This window comes from Tupaia chinensis, unplaced genomic scaffold, assembly GCF_000334495.1.
Source record: "Tupaia chinensis unplaced genomic scaffold, TupChi_1.0 Scaffold000414_1, whole genome shotgun sequence".
Taxonomy (NCBI): Eukaryota; Metazoa; Chordata; class Mammalia; order Scandentia; family Tupaiidae; genus Tupaia; species Tupaia belangeri.
The window spans coordinates 838,684-846,301 of NW_006159919.1; positions in this window are offsets into that span (position 1 = coordinate 838,684).

Genomic DNA, 7,618 nt, shown 5'->3' on the forward strand with positions numbered 1-7,618 from the left:
TATATATATATATATATATATATATATATATAATCACATATATATACATATATATTTAAAATATAATATAATGCTTAATACTTTCAATGTTAGCACATTTAAAATATACTCTTTTTTTATTTTGAAGACAACTTAATAATGCCATATTATTTGGCCTTTTCCATGGATCTTATTTTAAATTAATTCTGTTAATAAGTCTTTGCTTGCCTATAGCACGCCAGACACCAAACGAGGCACTTTATTTGGCTGTGTAGTTTGCCTCGAACTCTATTTCCATTTTTCATAGTTCTCTGAGATTAAGGAGTTCAGAACTGGGCAGAGTGACTGAGAGGAATTTGCATATCCTCAACACTATTATATGCAAATTAAAATATTAATACCAAGCCTACACATCCCTAATTCTGTTGGTGTTGTCATACTGTTTTCATTAATTTATGTTTCTAACACTTTACACTTACATGGTGGATACGTCATGAATGACTTTGCTACATCCTGTTTAATGCTCTATTTTATTTTTTCCTGCAGACAAGAACTATGTGCTCGAAAAAGGTGATGTGAAGAAAGCAATTTTCCTCATGTAGATGCAATTTAAATTTAAAAACAAATGTTTAGTAGAGGCCCTGTTTATTCTGCTAAATGACATACACCTAAGTTAGGCAATAGGATCCATAAATATTTACTAGTTATTTTCTCCAACGGACATGTTTTCACAATATTCAAGTAAAGCAGGAAAGAATAACTAAACTGGGCTTTTCCTAAACCTCTTTAACTTCATTGCTTGTGAAGGTAATTTCTTTGCTGCTCTCTGTCTCATCCTCTAAGATATAGTCATTCATGTGTTCAGCACCGATGATAATTGGTTATGGTTAAAAGCAATGCAATTTTATTGCATTTAACCTGAAACTTAATTTAAAAGTTTATTCATGGCTAGACAGTGCCTGTTGAATACTCCAGAAAGTTACCAGTTGGGGTATAATTTGTCCCCAGGGTCTCTATGTAAGTCTGCTTTCTTTTTTGGTGCTTTTTCATATTGAAATACATTGCCCTTTTCTCCCTTTTAAAGCCTTCAGTCAGCTTGACAGACCTGGGCAAGCTTCTGTGCTGGGGGAGGTGTTTGCACAACTAATTCATAGGTATAAACAGTGTTCAAAGGGGTAATATACTGGTATTTTCCTCTTTTGCTTTTAGAAGTAGTTGGGGGAAATAATGAGAGTTCTATAGTTTTTGGACATTTGCATGATGTAGAAGTGATTTACTACTCCATGCAGTGCAGTCAAATGTGTCTGAAAAACAGAGATTGGACATCTGATTTGCTAAACAGTCCTTCCAATCAAAGTGGAAAAGAAAGCTTGGAAGATGTATTAGCTATGCTGCTGCAGGAGCTTATAAAGTATATGACCCAACATCAAAATTTACACTGTATCAATATATAACTATAAACAGGTATTCTGTGTAGGAGAATTTTTGTAAACTAAGATTGGCAAAGCGTTCAGAACCTTGGACGGTACATAGAACATGAGGCAAAAGGAGAAAGAGAAGGTAAGACATACTGACGTAATAGTGAAATAATATCATTAGGTATTTTAATATTCTAAAAACTAATTCATAAATGTTTCCCCCGTGCACTTAAATATGATAACTGCCTTTTTAAAAAAGACAGTTTCAATGTATAATGATCCTCTTCAAGCTGCAGCCCTCAAGGTAGCTGGGACTATAGGCACACACAACCACACCAAGCCTTTAGGTTGGATCAAGAATCAAATCCCAATCCCTCCCCTATGGTCCCAGCCTGTGAAGTACTCTTAGCAGCAGGTGCCTCTGTGATTCAGCCTAAATATGATAACTTTCTGAGGTACATCTATAAAGACAGAGTCCTCCTTGGAAAATGTATTGTTGGATGTATGTTGAAAATGTATTGAATGGTGGACTTTAACAAGAAAACATATGCTAAATTTGTTTCTTTTTTTACCATGATATTTAAAGTTTGGGTTACTTTTGTAAATTAAGGCTAGCTTATTCGAGTTTTAAATTTCATTGTCATTCTCTCTCACAAATATGAAAGTAGAAGGTAAATTTCTTTTTCTTTTTTCAACTATTAGAAAAGGATTCCTAAAAATTCCTTCTTTTTATTTCAAAAGGAACAAGCAACTTTTAAATAGACTGAATAGTCAAGTGGAATTTTGAATAACTGTATGTTGACATAGATTTAGATATAAATACTTAAATAAATAGGTAGCTTAATGATATTAACTAGATTGGTTCTGTTTTCTGCTCACTCTAAATATAAATGTTAGAAGTAGTCTTTGCAACAGATTGCTGACATTATATACTAATTTTATGAGTCTATTAACCAAACAAAGGTTTCCTGAATTTTACACTAATTTTTCATCTCTCAATATTAGTTTCCCAAATTCATTATTTACCTTCACAACAACAAAAATATTCCCATAAAGGAAAATATACTTTGAATGAACAGTCGACAGAATCCCTTCCTGAAAAAGACTAAGATAGTAACCATAGTCTGTGTCCCTCTGGAGTGAAATGATATTAGATTTGGTGAGGTGAACTGTATATCATGAGTACTCCCAGGGCTGGACAAGGAAATATTTCATTGCATGGGGGTGGATTTAGAATTACTCTTTGTTCTCAAATGCTGTATTTTATCTTAGTATACACCATTGACAACACTTACTCGATTTCACTTATGTCTTACCATCTCACTTGCTTTCACTCTCTCAAGCACATAAGCACACGTGCGCACATATGCATGCATATGCACACATATACACACACCACTGGCAAAAATTCACAATGTAATTTTTATTTTTATTTTTTATTTTACTCACTCCTAGTAAATATTTCATTTTTGCTGTAGGCTTAATACTCCTTAAATGTAATAATATGTGATTCAAATTCATTAGTTATCACCTTATTCAAAAGGGCCACCTCTTGCTAATTTTTACATCCAAGGCTCCAAAAAGTAATGCCCATACTGACTAGATAGATCATGTCTGGTGAATTAATTAATTAAATACCTGGAAGGGAAGGTCTACCATTAACTCATCCCTTACTGTGATACTGTTAAAACTGACAACATAAGAAGCTCCTCTTCATTTCAGACCGTTTCACTTTACTTTTCTTTTGGCTTAAGGTCTTGAAGTCATTTGTCAATATTTTGACCAGCTATACAGAAAACTGAACCTACTTTGGGAAACAGATGTTTGTGCTCCCAAATAATGGTTCAGAAGTATTGCATTATTTGGTAAACTGTTCACATAGAATCTTCCCTATTCCAACCACTTTTTAAAACCATCAAAGATATATAATGTCTTCATACATAGGCACATTTACATTTCTACATTTTATCTATCTCCAATTTAGGTTTTGCTATATTTGTAAGTACTGCCTTATACAATTTTTATAAAATAAAATGAAAATAAATTAGGATTTAAAGGCGACTAGTTGGAAAGGTTTGGGTTTTTATTATTTTTAAGAAGAAACTCATATTGCTTAATATAAAAAATTATATACATAACTTCCCAAATGACTTTGATTTTCCTAAAATAGCTGCAAGCAGTTCTTATTTAATCGAGCAATCAATACATATTTATTGACCTGCTCCATTTACCAAGACTATTTGTTGCTGACTATTCTAAGTTATTTGACCTTATATGGGCACCAGATACATCAGATACATAATAACAATGGCAGCACAACTTCTTTCTTTCTTTCTTTCTTTCTTTTTACTTATAATTATCTTCTAATTTTTCTGTTGAACTAACATTCTTTTTCGTGTAATTTAAAATTTCTAATTCTTTAGGAATCACAGTTCTTCCATAATTATTATTAATCCTGTGCTCTTTTCACAATACATTTTCCCTTTTCATTCCCCCTTTTTCCAATATTCTTACAAATATTTAATTTGTGCTCTCATTTTATATATATATGTATGTATATGTGTGTGTGAGTGTGTGTGTGTGTGTGTGTATATATATATATATACACATATATGTATATGTATATATATATATATATATACACAAAAGGGCCACCTATATATATATATAGTGTACCCAAACTTTCACTTCTGATTAGAGTTCACTTTGAATGTCACTATGCAGATAAATCAATATGGGAAGGTGAAAACAAGCTGAAGAGTTTGATGAAGATAAGTGATCCACACCAGACATCATAGCTGTGTTGAAGTGGGAAGGATCCTCGGAACTCACTCATTTCAATCATCTCACGTGATGTAGATGGTAAAACTCAACCCAGGGAAACAAGACGTGCCCAACCTCATGTGAACAAATCTAGTTCTCCAAGATATTTCTTCTCATATCACTAATAGAAACTTTCTAAGTCTCTTTTTTTCTTAGGAATTGTTTATTATGATTTTTCCTGAAAAATATCTGGCTAAGGTGACTTTGGTCTTACAGTCTGAGCCTTAGTCTCCTCTGGTTCAGTAGGAAAGCCTGTATTCTCTTAATTGTGAGTCAGCATATATCACATTCTCTTTTATTTTTTTTAGTTTTATCACAACCTTGCAGAGTAAGAGCAAGATAAGAGAGGAGGAAACTATTGTTATCTACTGGCTTTTGTAAAGGTAACTCTTTTCAGGTAAATATATCTGCTTTCCCTCAACAAAGCAGTGGAAGCCATAAATAATATGGGTTAGAGGTGTCTGTAATGCCCACATGAACTGGCATATTGTGCTAAATGCATTTCTGCTGAATTTTTATTTTGGTTATTCATTAAGCCAAGTCATCATTAACACCTGCATGGTTTATGAAAAGTATAAACTCAAAAATATCCCTTAATGGTGCTATACTCACGGATTAAATCAGCTTGCTTGTACAAAAGGACAGCAAGAAAATATCTTTTCCTATTCGTTTCCTACTTTTTTACCTCGTCCTTCTTTCATGTGTCTTTTATCTCTGTGAGTAGCTCACTGGGTTCATTCTTCTCACTTTTAGTTATATCCTCAAAGTTAAATTTGACTACATTTTTTATGCTTAGCCTAATGGTATGAGCACTATGTGTGTTTTCTAAATAAACCTGAGAAGGATGAAGTCTTTCTTCCACAAAGGCATTCTAAGTGTTGAATGAACCTTGAGATTCGATGCAGGAAAACACTTTCATGTCCACAATTGTTACTAACCTACCCATTAAAGGATCAATGATCCATAAGCTTCATACTTGCCCTCAAATAGTCAATAGTTAAACATTTAAAGAAACTCAAACAAAATTAATAGACTGGAAAAATTAGAAACATGCTGTGAACCAGTGTCTTATAAATAACACACTATATAAAAATTAAATTAGTTTATCAAATAAAAAGGTGATATTTTCATGTAACAACATAATTCTTAATCAAATGGAATTAGAAGACACATCTAATACTGATGCTTGGAATACATTTTAGATATTCTTTGATTTTATTTTTCATCAGTCTTATACAGTAACAAAATTCAGTTTTCTTAACCATTAAAGTTTTTTCAATGATTTTGGACAGAGATCTAGGAATGAAAGTTCACAGTCTTAAGTATTTGATTTGTATGATCGATAAATGAATGGAATAGATTCTAAGAACTAGAAAATCCCATAATGGGCCAGCACTGCCTAACAACCCATCAATCAAGCAAATTCAATCAGAAGTTTGCCTAATTCCCCCACTAGCTACTAAAACTATTAAAATTTAGAAACAATAAAACGTAATAAAATTCTTGTGAAACTCCTTTACTTCACAAATAAAAAGGCATAGGCCACAAACGTAGTAAGACTTGCAGCAGCCAAGAAATCGAGATCTGTGGGCACCATCTTATGAAGAAGGAGGATATAATGTAAAAGGAAATGGACAGTCACAACTCCACAAGTTCACAAAGTGCTGAGCAACACACAGGGGACCACACCAAATTAAACTGGTTACATCATGCAAGGAGCACTCATCAGTTGCTTACCAGGCAACTAGGTTGTGTCATCAGAAGTCCAACTCAGGAAAAGTTCTTTTTAGTGGTACATTAAGACCTCTCCTCTATGAAGGCCAGATCCTGAGTTAAATAGTAAACAAAAAGATGTACAATTAAAAATCAAACTCCTATTCAAGTCTTTAGTCCATGTTGGAATCAGGTAATTTGATTTTCTTTGTTGTTAAGTTGTAGGAGCTCTTTACATATTTTGGGAAAATATTGGAGATATAAAAAAAGTAGTCAAATCAAAAAAAGAAAAAAACCTCTCAAAGGGACCAGCAGTTAGTGTAATGGCTATGTTGCTGGACTCCCATGTAGCTGATCACGATTCTAGTTCCAGTCTCGGTGACTTAAACTCACGCGGGGCATGTGCGCGTGCGTGCCCAAGATCCTGAGAGGAGAAGGAATTGCAGCATGGCCATCCCCCTGGGGGGTGATTTCTCTCTTTCTGTCTCTCTGTCTCTCTGATGAGCTTGCATACCCTATAACAAGAACAACAACAAAACTCTCAAAAAGAAAAAAAAAGAAAGAAAAAAGTAGTCAAAATCCATGAAGCAGAAAGTTAGAGTGGCAGGGCTACTACTTCCTTCTATTACTTCCTCTCTTCTCCCGCATAGATAAGACGCTGGAGAAGAGAGGGGAAAAAAGTATTTTTCGGATAAATAGGATTTTAGCTTTGCAAGATGAAAACATTCTGTTGATCTATTTTACAAGTTGAATGTAACATGACTAAACTGTATGCTTAAAAATGGTTAAAATGGTCAATTTCATGTTACGTATGTTTAGCACCATTTTTTTTGAAATGAATAAAAAATAAAGCTCATATGACTGAAAAATAAATTAGGAACCGTTCAAAAGAAATCAGACTCAGACAAACAGATCCTATAATAGTATTTCTTCAATGAGCTCAAGTTCACTTGCATTAGATGCCTTATTGTTTAGCCATTCGTAAGATACACTGAAAACGCAGAAGGCTAACGTTTCACTTTGGAAAAAAAAATCTAATGTAGTAATATAGTAGGTTTAACTACTTAATGCTTTCAAAAAGTTTAGTCTTTCATTGCTTATTCATAATAGCAGGCTGAATGCAAAATAAGCAATCAAAGGTTGGTTTAATTTTATCTGTCCTACGTTAATCAAATTGTTGCTAGCATATTTGATACTAATTTTTAAATTTCAATGAACTATTTTCTTTAATAATTAAAAAAAATTACCCTAGACTTGATATTGGCACAGCCCTTTACCCATTGCCAACTTCGGCCTGTCTGATTTTTAAAAACATAGCCTGAGAGTTGTATTTGAGCCTAGAACATAGGAAGCTCTAGCCTCACTCAACCCTGCGGAACTCATCCACCACACTATCCTGTACTTAAAACGCGCATTACTGATCTACTATCATCAATGCATTAAAACACAAACACCTCCTGTCTGTAAAGCAAAAGAAATTCTAAGTTTTGGAGTCGATGTTCTGCGTTATCGATAGTCTCTTAACCTATTGATTTGTCCTTCAGTAAGTACTGTGTTTCTAGAAAACCTGGGGAAGGAATGTGAGAGGCAGGGCAGGGAGAAAAGACAGTGAATTAGGAAAGGGACCAGGAAGGTAATCGCTTCCTTGAGGAGGCTGGGGTGGCACCAGAGTAGAGGGAAGGGCC